Genomic DNA, 12,990 nt, shown 5'->3' with positions numbered 1-12,990 from the left:
TAATTTTTTTAAAAACTTTTTAAATCATTACTATATATTGGGTCCAATCTATATATCTATATATATATAAAAGTGAAAGTGTCTGTGTATCTGTGTGTCTGTGTACATTTCCCTACGCAATAGCTCTACTGACTCAAAATTTGATATACAGGTTAGTGAGATTTGGGAAAATCGATGTGATCGGTTTTTGGCCAAAAATTTGGAGATTAAGGGGTCAAAGTTCAACGATTTGACCTTTGAGAACTCTCCCAAACTCCTCCGAGAATTTTGTGTCTAAACACTTGAAATTTTAGATATAGGTTCCTTGGACATGAATCTAACTTAATAACTTGATTTTAGCCCCAAACAATAAATTTTAAGGGGTCATAATAGGGGTCAAAGTTTTTAAAAAATTGACCTCTGTGGTCTCTTCCAAATTACTCAGACAATTTCTGGTCTAAATATTTGAAATTTTACGTAAAGTGTATTCTGAGATAGGGCAAGCTTTTTCATCAGTTTGGGTTGGAAATTTTTAGGTACCAATATATAAATGTATGTATGTATGTCTGTTTGCATGTCTGCCTTAAATTTTCAATAGAGGCGACGGATTTTACCAAGATCAGTATCGTTTTAAAGTTCGATCTTTCATACGACAAATATGGAAAAATTGGCTAAAAACATTAATATCTTCCCCTTCAACTAGGCACCTTTCTACAGGGGGGGGGGCTCACTTTTTTCGCCGATATTTTTGAAAGTTATCCTCTCCTTTAGACTGTCTAGCCTTAATTTTAAAAAGTGTCGCTTCTGGTTTGGCGGTGGTCGTAACAGCATAAACGTTAAGTTTTACCTCGTTCTTTTCCTCCTTTGCGGTACGGGTTCGAGCCTGCTTTCCTACCACCACTTTTTTTTTTTGCTCAACATACGCATACAAACACCCGGGCAACGCCGGGCGCCCATGCTAGTATATCTATAAAAGTGAACGTGTCTGTGTGTGTGTCTGTGTACATTTTCCTTCACAATAACTCTGTAAATTTTCAGTCTACAGACTCGAAATTTGATATACAGGGTACTGAGATTTGGGAAAATCTATGTGATCCGTTTTCGGCCAGAAATTTGGCTGTTAAAGGGCCAAAATTCAATGATTTGACCTTTGAGAACTCTACCAAACTCCTTCCACAATTTTGGGTCTAAACACTTGAAATTTTAGATATAGGTTCCTTGGACATGCATCTAACTTAATAACTCGATTCGAACCCAAAACAATAAATGTTAAAGGATCATAATAGGGGTCAAAGTTAAAAAAATTGACCTTTTTTTTTTTTTTTTTGCTCAGTATACACCTACAAACACCCGGGTAACGCCGGGCATAAATACTAGTCTATTATATATATGAAAGTGAAGGTGTCTGTGTGTGTGTGTGTGTGTGTGTGTGTGTGTGTGTGTGTGTGTGTGTGTGTACATTTTCCCACTCTGTCAATTTTCCACTCTGTCAATTTTCAGTCTACAGACTCGAAATTTGATATACAGAGTACTGAGATTTGGGAAAATCTTTGTAATCAGTTTTTACAGAAATTTGGCTGTTAAGGCGTCAAAGTTCAACGATTTGACTTTTGAGAACTCCTCCAACAATTTTGGGTCTAAACACTTGAAATTTTAGATATAGGTTCCTTGGACATGGATCTAACTTACTAACTTCATTTGAGCCCAAAACAATACATTTTAGGGGGTCATAATAGGGGTCAAAGTTTAAAAAAATTGATTGTTTTTTTGTTTTTGCTCAACATACACCTCCAAACACCCGGGCAACGCCGGGCTGAAATGCTAGTATAATAATAAGTACGAAATCTGCATCATTAATCAAAATATCATATTTAAGTATTTTATGACTGTGTAATGTCACGCAGCCTGCTAGTATATATATATATATATATATATATATATATATATATATATATATATACTGGCAATTCAGCCCAGCTTTGCTCAGGCCTTATGTACTGTTCATAACTTGCCTAACGTGTGAATACACTTTATGTAAGATTTCAAATGTTTGGACCAAAAATTGTCTAAGTCATTTCGTAGAGACCGCAGAGGTAAATTTTTATAACTTGGACCCTAACTTGGATCCCTAAACGTTTATTATTTTGGTCTCAAGTCGAAATAAAATGTTTGACTCATGTCCAAGTTACCTACATCTAAAATTTCAAGTATTTAGACTCAAAATTGGCGGAGAAATTTGATAGAATCTGCAAAGGTCAACTCTTTCAACTTTGACCTTTTGGCAGCCAATTTTTCGCCTAAAAACTGATTAAAATTCTTGCCGAATATGCATAAATTTTAAATGTTTAGACCCAAAATTGGCTGAGTATTTTGCTAGACATCGCAAAGGTAAAATTTTTGGAACTTTGACCCCTTGGCAGCTCAAATTTTCGACCCAAACCGATTAAAAAGCTTGCTGTATCTCTGAATACCCTTTATGTAAAATTTCAAATATTTAGACCAGAAATTGGCTGAGTGATTTGGTAGAGATCGCAGAGGTCATCTTTTTAAAAGTTGACCCCAATTTTAACCCCCCTTAACATTTATTCCTTAGTGCTCAAATCAAATTAAAAAGTTTCATCCATGTCCGAGTAACACAGTTAAAATCTCAAGTGTTTAGACTCAAAATTGGCAGAGGAGTTTGGTAGAGTTTTCAAAGGTCAAATAATTGAACTTTAATCCCTTAACCGCCAAATTTCTGGCCAAAAACTGATTAAAAAGATTTTCCCAAATCTCAGTACCCCTGATGTCAAATTTCGAGTCAGTACACTGAAAATTGACAGAGTGACTGGTTACCTTTAATGCATCTAAGACCAAGCTCCTATCATTACATCATCAACGCTCTGATCACCATCTGGCATCGATTGAAATGAATGGCTCCCGTTTAGGGGAGGCCCCATGTTTTGATAAGCTTTTGGGTTTGACCTTTACTCCTGATCTGAAATGGAACACATACATCAAGTCTGTGGCCAAGGTCGCTGGGAAAATGGTGGGATCCTTCTACCGCTCCAGAAGATATCTTACTAATGATGCAATTCTCAATCTTTATAAAAGCCAAGTACGTCCAAGGATGGAGTATTGCTGCCACATCTGAGCAGGAGCTGTTAAAAACAGTCTATCCTGCCTTGATAGAGTACAAAATAGACTTTGTGGCTTGGTGGGGGATGCCCTTTTCTCTTTTTTTTTTTTTTTTTTCCCCTGCAACCTCTCTCCCACAGAAGAGACGTTGCGAGCCTGTCTCTGTTTTATCGTTATTTCCATAGCAAGTGCTCGTCTGAGCTCCATTCTTTGCCCCCCCCCACCAATCTTTCACGAAAAACACCCGACTAACTGAAACCACTGTCAATAATTTTCCCCACTCTTTATCCGTGCCTAAATAAAAATGTAGATTCCATAAACAAAGCTTCTTTCTCAGAACTGCACAGCTGTGGAACTCTCTGCCGCTTGCCTGTCCCCCCCCCCCGAATTCAACTTGGATGTCTTCAAGTCCAACACAAACAAATTCCTGATGAACCGCCCCCTTAAGTAATGACATTTATCAAATCCCTAATACTAATTATTACTACGATACTATCCCACTGATTAGTGTACACACAATAACCCTTATCCATGAGTGGCTCCTGGGCCTTGATAAGTGGTGACCCCCATGTAAAAAAAAAAAAAATAATAATTTGGTAGGGAATTGCACACACACACACACACATTTTCACTTTTATATATATATATATATATATATATATATATATATATATATATATATATATATATATATATATATGTTGTTCTGGTAAATAATTTTTTCGATTATATTTCACTTATTGTATACACCAATTCTTTTTGTTTAGAAGCTCAATGTACGTTAAATACAACAGAGCACATATAAAAGAATAACAGTAATGTTACATTCCAAGATCCAAATATTTATTTTTCATGCAAAATAGTTACTGTTAAACTTCAATACATTTTTTTTTACAGATCTGTTTCGTTATGCAGAAACAAACGGTTAATAGTCAATATGATATGTGCAGCCAGCCAAAATAAACACACGATGTTGAGTCTTCTATGAACTTTTTTCTTTTTGCAACATTATATTGTCATACATTTTTTCTATTTAAGCAAAGAATTTTTAATTTTTCTGAAGAGTATATGCACAAAAAAAAGATGGTATTGATATAATAATGACAGATTTGTCAAATATATCCCGAAATTTTAACATGCCAGAGGAGAAAAAATGAAAAATAAATATTTGCATCTATACTGTTATTCTTTTATATATATATATATATATATATATATATATATATATATATATATATATACTTACGATTATAAGAAAAATATATACTATTGAGGTATATATTTTATAAATATTTTGAATTGTAACAAATATAAAGCTCAATGAAAATGAATTTTCCCCTTCATAGCATATATACCATTAGTTATGATTCCACAAACCAAAAGATGTAATTCATAATTTATTATCATCTCATTTTATGATAATTCATACCCAAGCAAAATGATGGAAAAATGAATTATTCTCCATTTGGCCAACCTTTTGTGTTTACATATCCGTTCTAAAGATAAGAGTTTGTGTGTGTGTGTATATATATATATATATATATATATATATATATATATATATATATATATATATATATATATATATATATATAGTGAAGCCAAGACTACTATTTCTCCATTACATGTCTCTTTCTCTCTATTCTTCCCTTTCCCCCTTCCTTCCTTCCTCCTTTCCTAAAAATGTGACCAGAGGTTGTAACCAATCAGGATGGAGAACAGTTCTGGTGGGAAAGACAAAAAGAGATACAAAAAAGTGTTGGAAGCAAAAAGACGGAGACGCGAGTGGTTCCAGAGTCAGGGTACATAAATGAAAATCACGAACTTTCTATAACCCGATACCACTTGTATGCTGAAATGAATATAAAACCGTTTCGTTTGGAAGTTTCTTTATTATTATTCCCAGGTCGGTTTCTACTCCCGTCTTAATAATTTCGACGACTCCCCAAAAGGGGGATCCGCCCAAATGGTGACCTACCCAACAAGAATTACATTATGGTAACCGCCATATATATATATATATATATATATATATATATATATATATATATATATATATATATATATATATATATAATCTGATAATCTGAGTTTATTGTTTTCCAGTAATCAATGAAGTTTTTAACAAGGTTAATACGAGAGTGCTCAATATCGATGTAGAGCAGCTTATATTCGTTATTTGCTTTTACTGCTTATGTTAAAACAAATAAAGAGTATATATATATATATATATATATGTATATATATATATATATATAACTACTTAATTTACTCACATAAAATTAATAGACGAAAGTATAGATTTATGTGTAAACTTTAAGTATTTACTTCAAAAGTGCTCAATACGTAGGTAGAGCTAGTAAGTTAAAAAATGTATATGGTGGTTAAGCTACACTGAATATTCCGCGTTTCATCCACTCTAGGACTCTTCAGGCTTATGAATGTTTTATTAACTGTTTGCTCGTATTATAAGCTCTATCTCCTATTTGGTTTTATCGAGCTTTTACATCTGGCTGAGATAACTTTATAAATATTAATTCTTTAATATTTATAATATACTTTGATTTTACCATCTTGGATCATTTTGGTAAATTTAATTGTAATTTTTATTTTTATATATATATATATATATATATATATATATATATATATATATATATATATATATATATATACTAGCAAAAGTACCCATATATAAATACTCTTTATTCATATATATACAGTAAACTATTTAGATTTTTCTTTACTATGCAGAATTTTTTAAACAATTGTAAACCGTATGATTTTGTTTGGTATCAGTTATAAAATTATATCAGAATCGCTTATATATATATATATATATATATATATATATATATATATATATATATATAATATAAAGCTGAATGTGTGTGTGTGGTCGCGAATAGGCTCCTATATGGTTGCATGGTTGACTATTTTAAAAAAACTGATTACATATAATGATAGAAGATGTATTGAGACACAGGAATGGGTATGTTTGATCTGGCAGAACGGTGGTTCATAAAAATTGTGGGGTCTGCGTTCGCGCCAGGTTCACAAAGTATGGAAATGAAAAACTTTTAAATTAAAAAAAAACGTTTACAACTGTTTTTGATATATATGTACATAAGAATACTTTGATTAGTATGTTTGATAGGGATGGTATAATAAAATTGTGGGGTCTGCGTTCGCGCCTGGTCTCCATGATATGGAAATAGGGATAAACTTTAATAAAGACTTTTCATATCTATCTGTGTAAGTATACTTTGATAATTATGTTTCAGTTTAAAGAAATATGGTATAATAAAATTATGGGGGGGGGGTGTTCGTTCGCACTTGAACTCCATAGAATGGAAATCTGTCACAAAGTTTAACAAGGTTTTTTAATATAAATCCAGAGAATATTGTGATAAATGTTTCAGTGTGAATAGGTATGGTATAATAAATTATGGGGTTTATCTATTTTATTTTTACTTTCATCATATTTTGCTTTGGTTTTGATACCCCCAAATTCGAAGCTATCTCTTTACAGCCCTTCCTTTTCATAACCTATCATACTTTCATAAATCAGAGTCCATTTTCTGTAGGCTGTTTTTGAACCCAGTCAACGATGGGTACTTTTGTAAGTGATAAAAAATAACAGGATAAAAAGTGCTCAATACGTTAGTAGAGCTGAATATGTTTTTTATTTTATAACCTCAAAATGTTAATCTCTATATAAATAAAATGAACTCATTTTTTCCCGTCTGATTTTGACATTAATAGGATTAAAAATCAAGATATTTCATGCAAATATAATATGCACAAACTGCAGAACAATATCTGAGGTGTGTTATAGGCTTATTATTTCTCAAATTCCTCGATAATCTTAGATTTCTATACTTTTTCTGCTGAGAAGTCACGGCCAAAATCGGTTAAGATCAATGGAAGTGGTAAAATATTTTCTCTCTTATAAATTCCTCCTCCCCCTGCCACCACTTAACACCGTTTGGGGATCGTTCACAAGGAACAGTTGAGAAGAGAACACTGGTTTGGCTTCGTAGTTCTTTCATGTGAAGGTATTTAAAATCACTAAACTAAGCTGCAGTGCTTTGTGGCGTAGTGATTAGCGTGCTGGACAATTCACATTATATTTTCACGTTCGCGCCGACCTACCGTAGTCGTTTTTTTTTGGTTTTTTTTTTTCCTAAACAACTGGAATGGACTTTTCTTGGTGGCCGAACTGTTAACGTTGCAGATGTTTTTTTTTTTCTTTTCACACTTTATTTTCCTACTTTTTCTCATGACTCCAGGTTTGATCCTTCCTACTTACCTACCATAACATTTTTTAAAACTCCCCCCCCCCCGTCCCAGAAACAAACACTCGGGCAACGCCGGGTACCCCCCCCTAGTTTAATAATAAGTTAATATTTTGAGATTGTAAAATGAAAACAATATATATATATATATATATATATATATACATGTATGTATGTATGTTTGTATGTATGCAATTATGTCAAAAGCTGGCTACGTCAACCACCTTAAATCACACAAAACTCCTTTTCAGGTCAACTTTTTACCAATTAGTCTGTTTAATATGTAGCTGAGTTTTCCAGTCTGCTGCTGGTTTGAGAAGACATGTGATTGTTCATAGGAATACCCTTCAACCTCCAGAGGAAGTCAACTCAGTGGAAATTGCTCAATTTGTATGTCACATCTGCTTCAAGATGTGCAAATCTGCAGTGGGACTGCAGAGTCCTCTGAGATGGCATGGACAATGAGATGGAGAGAACTCAGTATGACGGCAATCATCTGGAAAGATGCAGAAATCGTCATACACTGATCAACATATATATATATATATATATATATATATATGTAAACATATGCATGTATGTATCTATACAATTATCAACATACACATGTTCATATACATATATATGTGTGTATGTGTGTGCCTAGAGAAAAAGAAAAAAGGGTGCAAACGGTATATAGAAAGAGTGATAGGTTTGATTTAATGTTGTATAAAAGCTTGTGTATACATGATGATGATGATTGCAACGTCTTGTCAGACGAGTGCCACTCCCTCAGACATTTAAAATCCATGAGCCCAAATGTCTGAGGGAGTATCTATACAAAGATGATGTTACAGAGTCTTAGCTTTGTACGACAGCTAAGTCTCTCTCTCTCTCTCGGTTCAAAATGTTGAGATCCAGCAACAAGCAAGAGTAAGATAGCCAGCAACAAATCAAACTGCAGACCAGCTTAATGCGGGTACTGGTCTCCCGCTTTATGGTTTTTTAAATCAGAGATTTGCTTCTCCTAGAAAGGTTGCCTTTACCACGGCTTACGGGAGCCCTCTCTACCCCAATACACATATACACACACACAAGTATACACAGTGCTAGTTGGCCGTTGACCCAGAAAAAGAGTTCATTCGCCCTTTGGCGACATACATACATACATACATACATACATACATACATACATACATACATAGGATTGTGGCCATGAATTCTATATGTATGTAAGGGGTTTGACCTATATCCATAAACTGACAAAGGCATGTCGTCCATCCAAAGGTCAATTTAAATTGCTGGAGACCAAGTAAAAAACAATAGGTACTTGAAATTATAACCGTGAATAAAAAGAAAGCAGATGAATAGAAAGTAATTAACCAGCATTGCATCGTTGAACTGTCTAAATGCATATGTATGGACTTATTAGTATAAACCCATGAATAAATAACTGAGGATAAGTGGATAAGCACCTTGCCAATCTACTAATTTTAAACTCTCCCTGTACCTTTTTCCTCCAAAAACTAAAAAATTACAAAATTATTTCTCCGTTCACTTTAGTTTCAGTTATGAAAAAGCCAAAAGAAGCTGGATTTCAAATGAGATTGCAGCTGAAACATGTCTGCACAAATGTAGCCAATAATTTTATATAAATAAAAACATTTATACTATATTGTGTACATATAGACTTGGAAGTTCCTTTTATATATATATATATATATATATATATATATATATATATATAACTACTTAATTTACTCACATAAAATTAATATACGAAAGTATAGATTTATGCGTAAACTTTAAGTATTTACTTCAAAAGTGCCCAATACGTAGGTAGAGCTAGTTAGTAATTTATAAAATATATATGGCGATTAAGCTACACTGAATATTCGGCGTTTCATCCACTCTAGGACTTATGCGCATAAGCCTGAGGAGTCCTAGAGTGGATGAAATGCCGAATATTCAGTGTAGCTTAATCGCCATATATATTTTATAAATTACTATATATATATATTGCTTATAAAATATAATGACACATGTTTCGTCGCCTACAACTCATCAGAGTGGCTGAATCTAACGAGATTCGAAATCAGGACCCCATGGTAAGGAGCCTAAACTCTTACCGCTCGTCCATCTCACACGACTGTTTGAATATATCGCGATTTACGTAGATGTTATTTGTTTTAGTTTTTGCGATACTGTTTGAATGAATTCAATTGTTTACGAAAGTGCATTTTAACCTAAAGAAACTTCCAAGCCTTCATATATAGTTATCTATATACACATGTTCGGTGGAATCCTTGATCATAGCAGTCCGCACACAGTGGTCCAGCATGAGCATTGCTGAGATGCGAAGCCAGTTTCTATTCCATCATCAAAGACTAGAAACTTATATTGCCGCAGTTCTTCTTGATGGTACTTGCCTAGGGTATTCAGTTGCCCACGAACATGTTTGTGCCAATTCGGTAGTGGGTGTGAAAGGGGAATGTCTTTGATCAATTCACCTGCGTAATGACCAGCTGGATTAACAGATCACCGGAAGAAAACATTGCCTGGAACAGCACAGAGGAAGAGAGTGGTAACAGTGTGTGTGTGTGTGTGTGTGTGTGTGTGTGTGTGTGTGTGTGATATGCTTCATAAACCAGTTGGTGTACACATATCAAATCTCAAGGTTAAAATATTAGAATATTGTTTATACGTTTCAATCGGTGGACCGTGACCGTTAAAGTTATTTTCATTTTTTTTAAGATTGTTTATTTTTTCTTTCTATCTTTTACTGAGCATTGTAGTGTGACTTTAACTTTTGTTATAGGTTTGAAGTGTCTTCCCATAAACTGTAAGACTCACTCCTATAATATTTTATAATAAAAGGTTACCAAATGAAAGGAAAACAAAGCTCTTCTATAAACAATAACATATGTATTTATTCAAGTGACATACATCGAAAATTTAAAAAGTGACGAAAGTGTTATATATTAGGGACCTTTATGTAAATAGTGATTAAGTTAGCTAGTGTGAATTTTGACAAGGGTCACACTGAGTGCATGCTTATAACTTAGATCTGTAGAACGGAATCGTGTTGGATAAAGGAATTTGGAGATCATGCTCACATACAAATTTTAGGTTAGTAGAGAACAAAGAAAAACCAGGCGGACTTTATACACACATATTGACATCTGATGGAACAAAGAAAGAATTTGTCAATAAAAGCAAGAGGTCCGACTAACACACAGAAACAGACAGAGAGAGAGAGAGGCGCACAATTGTTATGTCGTTAGTTTGCTACTTCCAACCTCCTACTTTCATCGCCCTTGCTCGACATTCCTAATACCACTGCCAGGCAAAATAATAACTAAATGCAGTTTTGTTTATGAAACCGTCTCCGTGTTTGATTGTCAAAACAGCACAAGCACAGTGTATATATTTATTAGCAGCACGCATCTTTGTAGAAGTGCAACAAACCTGATTATATATATGTGACACTAATGAACAGATAAATCGTTAAAGAGAGAACCGATTACACAACAATCGCTCCCAGAGGTGAGTGACGTAAAATTGAGACAGGACGCAGCAGACAAAACAAAGATATGAGATGATGAATGCCATCATTTTTGAGCTGAGAGAAAACAGGGATTTTTTAATCAGTCGAAATAGATTTTCTATATATATATATTATTCCTTAATTGGAATTCATTTTTGAGATGAACATTATATATATTAATTTATTTTTATTTCGGACTATTATTCTCATCTTTATTAGTCATTGTTTTTGATCTTTTATTGGTTTTGTTTATTCACAACATTTCGACCACCTATTCCTCTGGCCTTCATCAGGTGGTAACCGCGACGGATAGGAACTTTGAATCTCCTAACTGCATTCTCAGCCATCACTGCCATCCGTAGTTGTTGTCGTCTCACCACATTTTGGCCAATTAACCTCTGGCATGCTTTGGGTGGGATTGAAACCGCGTGCCACCTGACGAAGGCCAGAGGAATAGTTGGCCGAAACGTTGTGAATAAACAAAACCAATAAAAGATCAAAAACAACAACTAATAAAGATGAGAATAATAGTCCGAAATAAAAATAAATTAATAGATTTTCTGTATACGCATGTTGCATATGAAGGATCCTATACCAGTAGTGATTAAGTCAGCTAGTGTCAATTTTGTCAAGGGTCACACTGAGTGCATGAGGGTAACCCAGATATGCAGAACAGAATTGTTCCCAGAGATGGATGACGTAAAATTAAAGCAGGTGGTAGAGGTCAAACAATAAAGAAAACAAGAGCAAATGATGACAAATAATGTCACGTTTTTGAATTGAAAGAAACAAAGGTTTTTCAAATCAGTTTGTCTGTAGAAGCCGTGCGAATGAGACTCTGCCAATAATGTAAAATATGTCATCTTTCTACATGAAAAGCTTATTTCTATAGTAACTACTTGACGGAATAACGATGAAGAAGAGAAGAAGAAAAGACCCACATGTATAAACACTCTATGCTCGTATGTATAAAGACGTTTATTTATTTATGCATGGATGTATAAAGATGTTTATTTTGCTGTGGAAAATATTACAAAAAGAATAGAAGAGAGACAAAGATGGTTAGCTGATGAAAGTCTTTGAAGAGTAATATATCTTCAGGCAATGGTAGCTTTGCTTGGCGATAGAGACAGGAGAAGGTACATCATTCTCTGTTGGTGCCAGGAAGCTCTGTGTAACTACTGTTGTCCAAATTCCAAAGAGTCTGAAAGTAATCCTTCAAAGTTGCTTCCAGAACACAATGAAAGATAAAGATTTTGTAATGGATGAGAGTTTCGAGCATCCCACAGTTCTAGATGAAGAAAGTGCTATTTTTCTGCAAGAAGAATTGGAGTGGATATGTTTATTTCAACTGGCGCCATGTAAGCTTGTAGCAGACATAAACACTAATATTTCTGTTCTCTCACGGAGAGCAGTCCTTGTGAAGTAGTCGGGTCACACAATGACCAATTAGCTTCAATCAGAACTTGAAGGATTACTTCCAGATGTTTTGGAATTTGCACAGCAGTAGTTACAGAGAGCTTCCTGGCACCAACTAAAGAAAGATGTATCCTTTTTGGTCTCCCTTGCTTAAACATTGGAAGTTAGTGCGTGAATATTTGGCATCTGGTAGGATGCTCCATCCTCAGCTTGAACAAACTGATAAGAATATTGAAAAAAAAAAATGGCCAACCAAAAAGCAATGAAATATAAAACTACTACTAATCTTTGAAAGGATTTTTCTTTTCTTTTTTTCTTTTCTTTTGAAAGTTTTCAAAAAGTGTTTCCTTGTATTTCTTCGGTTTTAGGCACGTATGTACTGAGCATACAGAAAACTGGCATCGAGAGGGCATGTCAGTCTGTAATTATGGTCTACCTCAGGGGTGCCCATTATGTCGATCGTGATCAACTGGTCAATCGCAGAGACATTGTAGATAAATCGCATGGTATTGAATAAAAAGAAAATTGGCACTGGCAAAATTCCAGAACCTCACAGCAGAGCTGGAGACACAAGAGCAGCCATGTGCGTAGCTTGACAGTGCATGCTCCATAAAGAAAATTGGCAATTGTCTATTAGAGTTTGACATTTTC

The sequence above is a fragment of the Euprymna scolopes genome, chromosome 17 (genome assembly GCF_053919585.1).
Source record: "Euprymna scolopes isolate OS-2025 chromosome 17, ASM5391958v1, whole genome shotgun sequence".
In the NCBI taxonomy this organism is placed as follows: domain Eukaryota; kingdom Metazoa; phylum Mollusca; class Cephalopoda; order Sepiida; family Sepiolidae; genus Euprymna; species Euprymna scolopes.
The sequence above is the reverse complement of the archived record's forward strand: the minus strand, read 5'-3'. Positions refer to the sequence as shown.